The sequence below is a fragment of the Loxodonta africana genome, chromosome 3 (genome assembly GCF_030014295.1).
Source record: "Loxodonta africana isolate mLoxAfr1 chromosome 3, mLoxAfr1.hap2, whole genome shotgun sequence".
NCBI classification, from domain to species: domain Eukaryota; kingdom Metazoa; phylum Chordata; class Mammalia; order Proboscidea; family Elephantidae; genus Loxodonta; species Loxodonta africana.
The window spans coordinates 135,650,083-135,665,012 of record NC_087344.1 but is presented as its reverse complement, the minus strand read 5'-3'; the positions used below and the strand labels follow the sequence as shown (position 1 = coordinate 135,665,012).

The 14,930-nt window shown below is 42.0% G+C and overlaps 1 pseudogene; it reads left to right on the top strand.

Moving 5' to 3' along the window:
• The first annotated feature begins 328 nt into the window (after window positions 1-328).
• Window positions 329-11,269, top strand: LOC135230546 (uncharacterized; annotated as a pseudogene).
• Window positions 11,270-14,930: the final 3,661 nt, after the last annotated feature.

Here is a 14,930-nt window from a genome sequence, read left to right as displayed (position 1 = left end):
TTTCATGAAAAAGAAAAAGTGACTTTGTGACATTCTTCAAGGAAATGAAAGAATTTGGAGGAGATATGGACTCCTTGATGTTTTCTATGTGCTTGCAAAAATAAACAATGGAAAACATATTTAAATTTTAGAAAGAGACAGGGCTCTTGTATCAGCAATAGGGTACACATATACCAAGATTGATGTTGAGGGTGGTCCCCACCTTCAGATGAGACCAGGCAGCCTTGTGTATCAGCATGACCCAGGCAACTGGAAGGCAGGGTCACCTAAGATTCCATGACACCCCCTGCCTTCCAATTCTGTTATTGCAACTCCAAACAGTTACCGGATGCTCTGGGTCCTCCTTCTGGCACTCCACTCGGAGCCTGACCTAGAGGCAGTGACTTAGGCTCTGAGCTCTGGACTTTGCTCCTTGTTTTGGTGATTCAGGACTGTCAAGTGTTATGGGATGCTGACAACGTTTATCCCAAAAGTAAGTTATAAATCACATCTGCATCCTTTAAAAAAAAAAAATCCTTTAGACCGGTTTAAATAACTTTTTTCACTTAAAAAAAGAAAGGAAACTTTATTGGGATATGATTTTATACTGCAAAATTTACCCATTTTAGCCGTACAATTCAATGATTTTTAGTAAATTCATCAAGATATGCAGCCATCAGCATAATCTATTAACTTGTCTTTATTTTTGTCTGGTTTTCTTCTCCCCAGCTCTGGCTCCACTCTTTCCACCATAAGCTTCGACATGGAATTAGCTCTCACCACTTGCTCTAGGCAAAGCACAGACAGGAATATCCTGGAAATCAACCAGGAGTTGCTCTCCCAGCTAGCACAAAGCAAACAGCAGGTCAGAGACCTCAAAGAGAAATTCCTTATATCTGAAGCTACTGCCTACACCCTGGCCAACCAGCTGCAGAAATACAGGAAGTCCTACATGGTCAAGGCCACCAAAATGATGAATGATTGTCTGTCTGCTCTCGGAGAAACTAAACACTCTCCAAAAGCTAAAGGTATTCTCTCTCCTTCATCAAAATAAATTTTATCCTGACCAGACTCCTAGAGAGGTAGAAGTGGATAGTTTATCCTTAATTTGCAAAGCGGAGGCATAAAGGGGTAAAGCAACTTTCCCAAGTTTGCAGTGAGAGTGTAGGGAGGAACAGAGGCTAAAATCCTAGTTCAGCCAGAAAACTGCCTTTTCTTGCTCAGGAACCCGTTTCAGAGTGTACAAACATGTAACGTCACTGTTGACCTAAATATTTCAGGATTCAATTCAAACTTTTACTGAAAAAGCATTTTGTCAGCTGCACTGGGACCTGCCTCAAAAGAGCTTAACTCTGTGTATTCCCAAGCTAGCCTCAGGAAGCTAGAGATGGGAACATCAACAGGAAACAGAGGGAAGTCCAGATGTTTGCAGCAAGATTCTTTTCCCCTATAAGTTCAAGGAAGCCAGTCCTCATACTCTGGTGATGGTATCTCCAGGAAACTCAGAGATTTTATGACACTCTCTCTCTCTGAATATGAACCTTGCAGACTGCAAGCAAGGCCAGGTGGACCTCCAGCATCTGGGCTATGAGACACATGGCCAAAATGAGAACAAGGCCAAGTGGAAGAAACCACCAGTCCCAGGAGGCTGGTGTAGAGACTGGCCCCTCCCTCCCCACAGTCAGCTTTCACATCTGAAAACCCACTGGGAAATCTGTTAATAATGAGAGAGAGGGATAGAGATACACTGACTAAAGGGAACATGGGAACAAGAGGGTCAGGGATATTAGAGGAAGATTCTTGCTGACATTAAAATGTTGGCTTTTGAATATATACAATTATTTTTCAACAAATCATTGGAAGATAAAATTTGTTAATCAACTTACTGTCATAGACAAAAAGTAAAAATAAAGACTACTTATTAAAGAAGTGAAAAGATAAGCTTTGGGGGATGGGAGGTTAAGGTTTTTATTTTTTGTTTTCCTTCACATTATTCATGACAATCCCAATAAAAATGCAGGACAAAATTTTTGAAGCTAGAGAAGATATCACCTAAGATCTTAGGATAGAGGTAATGCAGTGCAGTGATTAAGAGCATGTATCTCAAGGAAAACTTCCTGGGCTCAAATCCAAGTTATCATCTCTATGCCTCAGTTTCTTCATTTATAACGGTAATAAGAGTAGTACCTACCTCTTCAGGTAGCAGGCATGATTATATGAGTTAATTCTTGAAAATCTGCTGGAACAAAGCCTGGCACATGGGAAACACTCCTTTCTACCAGTTCTAACTTAATACCTCTTAGCATTCGAAGGTAAGTCTTTCAGGCATTTTTTTTCCGTTGCATTTTTACACAGCTTTATCCAGGTAAACTTTTAAATCTTTGAATATTACAGTATTATTGAAACAATCAGCAGAGGAGAACCATCAGTCCTATAGTCCTTAGGGCCTTCCCAAGCTTACAGGAAATAGCTACTTCATGCCCCAGGTGAGTGTTTTACCGAAGAGGCCACAAGGCTTGGTAAAGGGGCCCATGTATCAGAGTCAGAATTTAGGGGATATGAATTCTGATTCTGCCAAATACCAGTTGAATCATCTTGAACAATTACTTTACCTGTCTTTGAGCTTTAAAAAAACAATTGTCTTCAAGTCGATTCTAACTCATAGCAAGCCCAGGTGACAGAGTAGAACTGCCCCATAGGGTTTCCTAGGCTATAATCTTTATAGAAACAGATTGCCACATCTTTCTCCCGTGGAGCGGTTGGGAGATTTGGAATGGCCAGCTTTTTGTTTAGGAGTTGAACTCAACCATTGTGCCACCAGGGTTCCTTGAGCTTCTCTTTAATTGTCTCTAAAATGGGGGTGATTAAATGCCTTGCAGCTCGGAGACTGAGACATAAAGTTACGGAAACCCAGCAAGACCCTGGAACTGGGGTTATTTTTGTCCTTGGGATTAGCCTTGGGGTTATGAATATTATGAGTGATTGTCAGTGTCAGGTCCAGCTTTCCACTGGGGCAGGTGTGTCTGTCTGTTCTCAGAGTGTGAAGCATACAAGGACCTCATTGAATCTGTGCTCAGAAAGGAGCTCCAGTTTGAGGAGGAGAGACCAGTTGCAAGGATTGGGTAAGGAGGGATCTGTGCAGGGCAAGCTATGGCAAAGTTTGAATTTCTGCTTGAAGTGGGGCAACCCGTACTGGTAGGATGAAGAGCAAATTTGTGCAAAGAGGAGGACAGAAATGTACAGGAAGGCATAAAACTAGACAACCAGAGAGCTATAGGAATTGGATGCTAGTCCAGTGGCTGGAAGAATTTAGGTCTCTGGGGTTCTCCCTTAAATAATATATAAATGAAATGCAGACAGATGCCTGAGTTGGAATACTAGCAATGTTAACTTCTAGCTTTGTAATGTTGGGCAAATTTACCTAACTTTCCTGTGTCTCAGTTACCTTGGCTACCTCATCTGTAAAATGAAGATACCAGCGCTACCTACCTCAGAGGGTTATGAATGTTAAATACATGATTACAGTGTAAAGGGTTTACAACAATATCCAGCACATATGAACTTCTCAAAACAATATTTGCTATAATTATTATGCTTTCTCTTATTTTTTTGTCAGAATGGTGGTTGTCATTAATAGACTAACATTTTCTGCTACAAAAGATAATTTTCAAGTTTTCCTGATAAAAAGGTTTCTCCTCCCCAACTTTGATTTTTTTCTAAGTATTATAGTATATAGGGCATTAACTGGTAGGACTATTGAGTAGACAGATAATTGAGAAAATATTGCCCGGAAAATTATTTATTAATTTGCTGAGGACCAGCATTTCCTATGCTCAGAAAGTTTCAGACATAAGGTAGACCGGGGCATTCAAAACTTTTTTTTAATGCAGTGTTGAAATGAGATCTCAGAGGCTCAAATGTGTAAGACACACTAAAACACAGTTACTTGATAAAAGGGGCCTGTGATGGTTAAGATTTGGGTCAACTTGGCTGGGCTATGATTCTGAGTTTTTGGCACTTGTGTGATGTTGTGGTCACTTCCCTGTTGAGATTTGATATGTGATCACCCCCATTATGGGATCTGCTGTAGCCAGTCAGTTGAAGGGGACTTTCCTTGGGCATGTGACCTGCATTGAGTGTAAGCAAACGTTCTGTCAGGGGTCAGGGGCTTTTGCTCATTCTAAATCCTGCAGCTGGCTCCTGTTTTCCTGAACTCTAGTTTTGAGACTTGAGCTAGCAGCTTACCTGTGGTCTTGCCTGCCAGTCTTGGGACTCATTGATCTTCACAGCCTGTGAGCAAGAGCCCTGCTCTCCAACATGCTGATCTTGTGTTTCCCAGCCCCTGTGGCTATGTGAATCAGGAGAAGCCTCTATCCTGACTCATGGTCTTGGGATATTACAGCCTCTACAACCGTGTGAGCCATTTCCTTGATATAAATCTCTCTCTCTCTCTGTATATTTATATGCTTCACTGATTTTGCTTCTTTAGAGAACCCAGTGTATAACAGCGCCATAAGTGTGGAGCCCTCGCTTCTCCCTAGTCTGTCTTTACTTCCTCTGGAACTCAGAGAATAGAATTTTAAAGATGATCTATAGACGACCTCTTCATAGTGCAAAAGTGGGAAGATTCAGGTATCAGAAAGGGTAGGTGAGTATAAATGTCTAGTCCAGCTTTAGGAGTACCCAGTTCTAACTATGAACTGAATGCTTACTTATGTGTTTATATTCCACCGGGTGCCGTGAGTTCCTTAACACATGGCACTGTCTTTAATCTCACAGAGCACCCATTCAAGATAGAGACCTGTGATGGTTAAAGTTATGCACCAATTAGGCTGGGCCATGATTCTCAGTGGTATGGTAGTTATCTAATGATGTAGTTTAGCAGTTATGTAACGATGTAATTTGGCAGTTATGTAAGAACTTATATATACTCTATTTTGTGATATAATGTAATCATCTAGACGATGGAATATGATGTGATAAGCCAATCAGTTGTTAGTGGAGTTTCCTCGGGGATGTAGCCTGCACCCAGTATATATGGATATTCTGGTAAAGTTCACTGGCTTTTGCTCACTCTGAATTGTGCATCCAGGTTGTCATCATCTGACATCTGGTACTTGAGCCATCAGTCTGCTGTAATCCCTGTTGATCTCAGGATTCATCGGCTCCCGCAGCCTGTGAGCCAGAAGCCTGCCGTCTTACCTGCCCCTCTTGGATTTGTCAGCATCTGGGGTCTGTGAGCCAGCTGACTGCTGTTTGATCTGCCAATCTTGGGCTCATCACCCCTCGCAGCTGCATGATTCAGGAGAAGCCTCCAGTCTGACACCTGACCCATAGACTTGGGACTTGCCAGCTACTACGACTTCGTGAGCCATTTCCTTCAGATAAATCTATTTATCTCCTTCTCTTTATACACACACACACACACACACACACACACACACACACACTTCACTGGTTTTGCTTCTCTAGAGAACCCAGCCTAAGACTTTTGGTACTAGAGTGATTCCGGAGAAACAAAATTGTAAGGATGAGTTTTCTAAATTGGTTCTCAAGTCTTATTAGTCTTAAAAATATTGATGATTTTCTTTCCAGTGGTAAAGAGGGCACTGTTAATCCATGGAGTGAGGTGGCAACAGAAATACGGAAAATATCACCACCAATAGATTATGTCTTGATGAGAGACAAGGCTCTAGGCGATCACATGTTTCATACTTTTCTACGATTTTGTCAGAATGAGAAGTATAAGGAGGCTGATTGGTTAGTTCTACTTTAGCAAGACAAAGTGGTGAAAGAAAGAGATGAGCACAGAGCTTCAGAATCACTGCTCAAGCACCACATAAATGACCTCAACTTTGTCACACAGGCTCTGAAAGAAAACCTTATTTCTTGTAGCAAGAGAGCTGATATTGCTGAAAAACTAAACCTACAGTCTTACTGTAAGAGTGGCTGAATTACAATGCCAATTGAATTTCCAACCTCAAATGGTGCCTGAAGTTAAAGTGGGGGCATTGGTTGGGAATAAATTGGATTCTGAAACTTGAGATGGTGACATGTGGGCAGATAATCAGGAAGTTGGGGACAATGAGCCCTTAAATTCCATTGAATCACTCAACAGAACCAGCCTTTTTACTCGCATCTGAAGACTATTTCATCTTTGTCTGCAAAATCACCCTTCCCAGTAAAACCATTACCTCCTCCACTCCCATCTGATGAGATTAGCCCAGCTGTGTCTGAAGAGCATTTTTCTGAGATATCAACCGAGGCAGCATCTGGGTCATTACCTGTGGCATCATCTGAGGCAGATGCCTTACAAGACTTTGCTGAATATTCTCAGAACATATCCACAACACCCATTTTATTGCTTCTAGATTAGACTTAAGTCCCAGCAAGCCACAAAAGGTGAAGTACAAAGTGTGACCCAGGAGGACGTATGAAACTCAAGAAAAGAACGTCCCAAACTGAATTAAGACATCTAACTACAGTGGGGCTGGTTGGACCCTGTGGTGGTAGGGGCTAAATGCTGGCACCCGATTGACAAAGACAAGGTGGGCTTGGTTACTGTAATGAACAGTGGTGCCAAAGCATTAATTAGCCCTAGTCTGACTTGCATGGACTTATGGTATTGGCTGCTTAGTCATGGTGTCCCTACCAATGAAATAGATGGGAAATCTACTAAATATTTACTTCATCTGTATAAGCAGAGGATTTCTAGGTCAAGTGAGCTGCAGTCTGACTTGAATCACCAGAATAGAGAGTCACAGTCCCTCAATCAATTCCCAGACTTGAACCAGTTTATAGATCTACAATCCCTTGAATATAGCAGAGGCTTGGCCTCCTTGAAGAAGGACAGCACTACACTGCCAAAAATTTATACAGTTAATCTTTCTCCCAGCCTTCCCAAAGTGTTCTATGACCTTTTATGAGAGTGACTGTTCATTGTGAAAAAGGAAATAACGAGACTTTTGAGGGATTACTGGATACTGGCTCTAAAATTACACTAATTTCAAGAGACACAAAACTTCACTGTGGTCCACGAGTCAGAGTAGGGCCATCTGGATACCAGATTATTATTTGAGACTCAGCTCAGGTTCATCACATAGTGTGTCCAGTGGTTCCCCAAACCCATCCTGTAGTGATTTCCCCAGTTCCAGAATGCATAATGGAATGGATTTACTCAGCAACTGGTAGAGCCCCGACATTGGATCTCTGAAAACTGGAGTAAGTACCATTATGATAGGAAAAGCCAAGTGGAAGCCATTAGAACTGCCCCTACCTAAGAAAATAGTAAACAAAAAGCAATACCACATTTCTGGAGGGTGATTGGAGAGACCACTGCCACCATCAAGGATTTGAAGACTGCAGGGGTGATGATTCCCATGACATCCCAACTCATCTCGCCTACTTGGCCTATGCAAAAACAGATGAATCTTGGACAATGACGGTGGATTATCATAAACTTCATCAGGTGGTGACTCCAATTGTAGCTGCTGTTCCAGATGTGGTTTCAGTACTTGAGCAAGTTAATACATCTCTTGTTATCTGGTACGTAGCTATTGATCTGGCCAATGCCTTTTTCTTAATTACGGTTTTGATGGAACACCAGAAGAAATTTGCCTTCAGCTGGCAAGGCCAGAAATACACCTTCGCTTTCCTACCTTATAGGTATATCAACTCTCCAGCCCTATGTCATAAATTAGTTTGTAGGAAACTTGATTGCTTTTCCCTTTCACAAGACATCACACTGGTCCATTACACTGACGACATTATGCTGAATGGATGTATTAAGGAAGAAGTGTCAGTGATTCTGAATTTATTGGTAAAACTTTTGCATGCTGGAGGATGGGAAATTAATCCCACAAAATTTCAGGCTGCCTTCAAGCTACTCCACCTCTTGGGCCATATAATCTGGCTGCTAAAATGTAGCTTGAAGTGTCAGTAGCAGATAGAAATGCTGTTTGGAGTCTTTGGCAGGCCTGTATTGGTGAACCACAGTGCAGACCCTTAGGATTTTGGAGCAAACCCCTGCCATCCTCTGCAGACAATACTTTCATTTCGAGGAACAGCTTTTGGCTTGTTACTGGGCCTCAGTAGAGACTGCTTAACAATGAGCCACCAAGTCACCATGCAGCAGGAGTTGACCATCATGAGCTGGATGTTGTCTGACCCACAGAGCCATAAACTCAGACATAACATGACATCATTAAATGAAAATGGTGTATACAAATCGGCCTTGAGCAGGATCTGAAGGTACAAGTAAGCTGCATGAGGAAATGGTCCTAATGCCTATTGTCTCCACCTGTATCACATTACCTGCCTCTCCCAGGCTGCACCTATAGCCTCACGGACAGTTCCTTGTGATCAGTTGAGTGAGGAAGAGAAAATTTATGCGTGGTTTATAGATGGTGTCTTAGTCATCTGGTGCTGCTATAACAGAAATGCTACAAGTAGACAGATTTAACAAAGAAGTTAATTTCCTCACAAAAAAGTAGGCTAAAAGTCCAAATTCAGGGCATGAGCTCCAGAGAAAGGCTTTCTTTCTCTGTCGGCCTTTTCATCAATCTTCCCCCAGGCTAGGAACCTCACTGCACAGGAAGCCCATGTCCAAAGGACACAGTCTGCTCCTGGCACTGCTTTCCTTGTGGTACGAGGTCCCCTTGTCCCTCTGGTTGCTTCTCTCTTTTAATATCAAGAGATTGCCTCAAGACACAATCCAGTCTTGTAGATGGAGTCCTGCCTCCTTAACACAACTTCCACCCATTCTCCCTCATTAACATCACAAAGGCAGGATTTACAACATATAGGAAAATCACACAATACTGGGAATCATGGCCCAGCCAAATTGATGCATACATTTTTGGGGGGATATAATTCAATCCATGACAGATGGTTCTGCATCAAGTGCAAGCACCCCTCAAAAGTGGACAGCCTCAGCAATGCAGCCATTTCTGGGACTTCCCTGAAGGACTCTGGTGAAGGGAAATCTTCCTGACAGGCAGAACTTTCAACAGTGTACCTCCTTATTCACTTCGCCTTGAAGGAAAAATGCCTAGGTGTGCCATTGTATACTGATTCATGGGCTGTGGCCGATGGTTGGCTGGATGGTCAGGGACTCGGGAGGGACGTGACTGGAAAATTGGAGACAAGGAGGTATGGAGAAGAGGTATGTGGATAGATCTCTCTGAATGGACCAAAGGAATGAAGAGTCTTATGTGTCTTATGTGAATGGTCACCAAGGATGACCTCTGCAGAGGAGGATTTTAATAATCAAGAGAATAATAAAAAAAAAAAAAAATCAAGAGAATAGGATGACTTATTCTGTGGAAACCAGTCATCTTCTTTTCCCAGCCACTCCCATCATTGTCCAATGGGTTCATGAAAAAAGTGGTCATGGTGGCATTGATGGAGGTTCTGTATTGCTCAGTAACATGGCCTTCTACTCATCAAGGCTGACTTGGCTACAGCCAATGCTGAATGCCAAATATACCAGCAATAGAGATCAACTTTGAGGCTCCGATATGACACCATTCCCCGAGGTGATCAGCCAGCAACCTGGTGGCAGGTTAATTACATTGGACTACTTCCATCATAGAAAGCACAGAGTTTTGTTCTTATTGGGATAGATGCTTACTCTGGATACAGATTATGCTTCCCTGCACACGTAACTAAGATCAGTGGACTCATAACATGCCTTATCCACTGTCATGAAATCCCATAGAGCAACACCTTGGATTAAGGGACTTACTTCACAGCAAATGAAGTATAGCAATGGGCCCATGCTCATGGAATTCACTGGTCTTACCATGTTCCTTATTATCCTGAAGCAGCCGGCTTGATGGAACAATGGAATGGCCTTCTAAACACACAATTATGGTGCCACCTAACTGGCACCACATTGTAGGATTGAGGCAATGTTCTCCAGGAGGCTATATATGTTTTAAACCAGCATCCAATACATGGTGCTGTTTCTCCCATAGGCAGGATTCACAGCTCCAGGAATCAAGGGGTGGAGAAGGGATTGGCACCATTCACTGTTACCTCTATTGACCCACTTGCAAAATTTTTGCTCCCTGTCCCCATGACCCTATGCTCTGCAGGTCTAGACATCTTAGTTCCAAAGGGAGGAATGGTCCCACATGAAGAAACACCAAAGATCCCACTCAACTGGAATTTAAGAACACCACCTGGCCATTTGGCCTACTCATTCCTTTGGATCAACGGACAACCAAGGGATTTACCACATTGGCTGGTGTGGTTGACCCTGAGAACGAAGGAGAAATTGGATTGATGTTGCATAATGGAGGTAAAGAAGAGTATTTCTGCAATACAGGAGATCCCTTAAAGCGTCTCTTAGTATTATTAAAGTCACTGAAAAATACAGCAACCCAATTCCAACATGACTACTAATAGTCCAGACCCTTCAGGAATGAAGGTTTAGGTCACCTCAGCAGGCAAAGAACAATGACCAGCTGAGGTGCTTGGTGAGGGGAAAGGGAATATGGAATGGGTGGAGGAACCATGTGCCAAGTTGCAGAAAAGAAGCCTGTAACTGTTACGGGTATGTCTTCCTTGTGTGTCTGCATCAAATATTTTTGTTTTTTTTCACTGATAAAATATAAGATGTACACAGGGCTAGTGTGTTTTTGGTGGTAGGCATGTTAGATGTATCATGTTAGGCACAAGTATGACTTTGTAATTTTCTTTATTTAGCGATCTTATATTGTTTCAGGAGATGTGTACAGGTGCCAATTTGACAAGAGGTGGGCTGTGATGGTTAAGGTTGTGTGTCAGCTTGCTGAAGTGATGAACTGAAGGGGCATCGTTTGAAAGCAAAGTTAGTAAAACAAATATACCCAAGGCTGTTTCCTCATTCCTTCTGCCACAGCAAAGTCAAACACCTTGTGTAGGAATTAAACTTGGAGAGTTCCCTGGGGGTGTTCTAAGAGATGTCTCTGATGAAACTGTCATAGCCTATCATTCACTGTGCTCACTCTTATATTTTCCTCTTCTTTTCCATCTTAGGAAATACGATTCCCTAATTCAGGCTCAGGCTCAAGAACTGATCCATTTATGTCAGAAAATATAAGAAGGGATTGGTGGATGTAACCTTTTCACACAATATGTGAAAAATACAATCAAGTCTTTTAAGGACTTCATCAGGAATGCTAACATTTCCAACTACCAGAGACAGAGATTTTGTGATCAACTGGCCCAAGGAAGCCAGCTGGCAGAGTGCCTCATGAGCAAACTCACTATGGGTAAGTTGACCACAGGCTCTGAAGACCCTTAGCTCCTACCAAGGTCCTAATCTCACATAAGATTCTATGCCTCCGCAACTCTATGACTGACTTTTTAACCAGTTGTCCTGCTTTTCGTCTCACACTCTAGGGGCCATGACAATATCAGGATGGGCAAGGCATGAGTACAGCGAGGAAACACATAGAACTGGAGGTGACGTTATTATAACTGGCTTCTTCATCACAGGCTTTTGGTACAGGAGGCAGCAGCCATCCCATCTTCTTTGCTTGTTTGTTTTTTATCAGTGCAGTCTTTACTAAGGAGCCTTGGTTGCACAGTGGTTAAGAGCTCGGCAGCTAACCAGTAGGTCAGCAGTTCGAACCCACCAGCTGCTCCTTGGAAACCCTATGGGCAGTTGTACTCTGTCCTATAGGGTTGCTATGAGTTGGAATCAACTCAACAGCAATGGGCTCGGCTTGGGCTTGGTCTTTAGTAGCTTTCTTCAAGGGATTTGTCCTTCCTGGATTTCTATTTCCTCATTTGTAAATCTGTGAATGCTGTAGACCTCAAATGAAGTAATGATCCTGAGTGTTTCTGAAAAAAGAATAAAGTCCCTCACTGTTTTGGGGTTAGTTGAAACACTGGTTATAGTAGAACCTGCTGATGGTAAAGTTGATTTATACTGAAACAGTTTTTATAGAGAAAATTACCCCTGAGAACACCTGAGTAAGCAGAACAGGGGCAGACATGGAGGCACCCTTGTAGTCCTCTGACTTTGGAGGACAGGTGGGACCTGGTTGTTTGTTCTCTCCTCAGAGACTGGAGTAGGTTCCGTGTAAAAATAGTAGTGGGACACACAACCATGGTCTAGCAACCAGCTCTGTGGTGGAAATGAAGACTGGAGAAGTTCAGACAGCAGCTGGGGAACAAAAAATATTTTAATTTTTTGCCTGGCTCAGGTGGCAGACATGGCAATGATTCATTACATCAGGAACACTCTACGAGGGGGGCTCAGGAAGGCATGCCAGGCCACTTCTCTAAACACCAACCTGAGGGCTCCTGGAATACTTCTCAGAGCACCCAGACCACACGTGTAGAGTATTTATGTCTCTGAACAGACACGCCCCTGTGTTTTTAATTTAGATTCCAGGTCAGTAGTCTTTGATGAACTGTGAAGACCAGAAAGGTGATATAAACCTGAAAAAGGGCAAAAGCCCCGGATTTCAAACTGATAAAAAATAAAAGTGATAAAATACTGAAAGTATAGGTCATGTTGATCCTTTGCAAAGTTTGAATTTGTTGTATTCAAAGTATAACATCCCAGTTGCATTATGGTGTGTAACTCTTATTACTGAGAAACAAACAAACAAAAAAGCAAGGATATCTTGATTGGTAAAAGTGTTTATAAGCTCGTAAAGTATCCTGGAACTGCCTTTATTCCCCCAGACTTAATATTTACTGGGTTCCTGCTTTGTGGAATATCCACCTCGTTATCTCTCCCTGCACAGCATCCACCTTGGATCCCTTTCTCACTCTCATGCTTACGATTTCCTCTTGCTTTCAAGGACCCTTCTGAGGAGGACTACACTAAAACTACTGGAACTACTTTGCCTGATGGCTCAGGGACCTGAAATTACCTGGGTGTTTATGTCAGTCCCACAGCAATCAGTTGCTCTCTGCCTGAAAAGCACTTAACACTGACTGACAGATGCTGGAGTATGAATTCCATCTACCTGACTTGAGGAGACCTTTGTCGTGAACTGGCTTTGGGAAAACAGAATCTAAAGGCCAGCTTTGTAAAGATTCAGATGGATAAATAGAAGGAAAACAAGAGCTATCAGTACAATGTTTATCTTGGAGGTCCAAATGAGAGAATGATTTACCTGAGACTGTGAGAAGGAAGAGTAAAATCTTTAAGTCCAACGGGAAAGAAGCCTATGGTGGAAGAGAGGTGGAGAAGCAAAGATAATGGTGGGAATTTGGGCGATTCTAGGAAGAACCTGGTCAGCTTTGAACTAACGCAAATTCTTTGACTCCACACCTAAAGATTCTGATTTAAATGGTGTGGAGTTGGATTTGGGCATCATTATTCTCGGCGGTGGGTGTGGTATTCTTAAAAACCTCCCTGGGTGATTCTAATATGCAGATAGAGATGAGAGAGATGATTGGTCTAGTAGGGTCTCAGGTCACTAGCGTTGGAGTATTCCAATGGTGTGGCTACTTCATAGAAAAGGCTGAACATCAACTGTTGATGAAATTTGCATTCCTTTCTCAACAGTCTTGTTTTTATATAACATCGAAAAAAGAGAAGAGAAAAAAGTAGAGGATACATTAGAAATATAACTGTCTACGTAGAATAGAGTCACTCCACCTTTTTTTGATCACAAGATGCAGTAAGAAATATATAATTCTTTGTGACCCAGCATATGTTTAAAAATTTTTGTGGTCACTACATGTAATGGATCCTAGTATTGTCCTTTCTGATTCTTTAAATAAAACCTGTAATTAGTCACAACATTGATTTTACAACCTACTCATGGTTCAGTATTGCAATTTGAAAAACTTGCTTTTTACCAATATTTTTTATTAAACAAAACCCAAAAAAGAGCTTTTAGGACTTACTTACCTAAAGAGACTATGTTGTTGACTGCCGTCAAGTCAATTCTGACTCAGAGAACCCTGTAGGACGGAGTAGATGAGCCCCACAGGGTTTCCAAGGAGTGGCTGGTAGATTCAAACTGCTAACCCTTTTGATTAGCAGCCTGAACTCTTAACTACTTTGCTCCCAGGGCTCCAAAGAGACTATAACAGGAAAAAAAACAAAACCTAAACGTTCAGGGAACATATTACATATTTACATTTCCCATTCTCTACAATGGCGTAAAAGGAAATCTATAGGTGCAAGCAGTTAAGCACTCAGTTTATAACCTGAAGGTTGGCGGTTCCAAACTTACCCAGTTGCTCCACAGGAGAAAGACCTGACCATTTGCTTCTGAAAAGATTACGGCCGAGAAACCTTTGTGGGGCAGTTCTACTCTGTCACATGGAGTCACTAGGAGTTGAAATCCACTCAACGGCAACTAAAAACAAAAACACAATGGCATAAAGTACTTAAAAAACAAACAAAAACAGTTCAGTGTTTTTTTTTTTTTAAAACAAATGATCATAGAACTACCACATGACCTATGACCCGTCAGTCCCAATTCTAGGTATATACCCAGAAGAAGTGAAAGCACGAAAGTAAACAGAAACTTGCACACCAAAGTTGACTGCAGCACTTTCACAACAGCCAAAATGTTGAAACAACTGAAATGTCCATCAACATGATGGATAGACAAAAAGGAATATTACTCAGCCATAAAGAGAAATGAAGTCATGATGCATGCCACAACATGGATGAACCTTGAAAACATTATGATGAGTGAAATAAGTCAGTTGCAAAAGGACCAATACCATATGATCTCACTGAAACAAAGTAAGGAAATATGTGTTGTTGTTGTTAGGTGCTGTCAAGTCAGTTCTTAATCATAGTGACCCTATGTCCAACATAACGAAACACTGCCTGCTCCTGTGCTATCCTCACAATCATTGTTATGTTCAAGCCCACTGTTGTGGCCACTGTGTCAGTCCATCTCATTGAGGATCTTGCTCTTTTTTGCTGACCCTCTATTTACAAAGCGTGATATTTTTCTCCAGGGGCTGGTCCCTCCTGA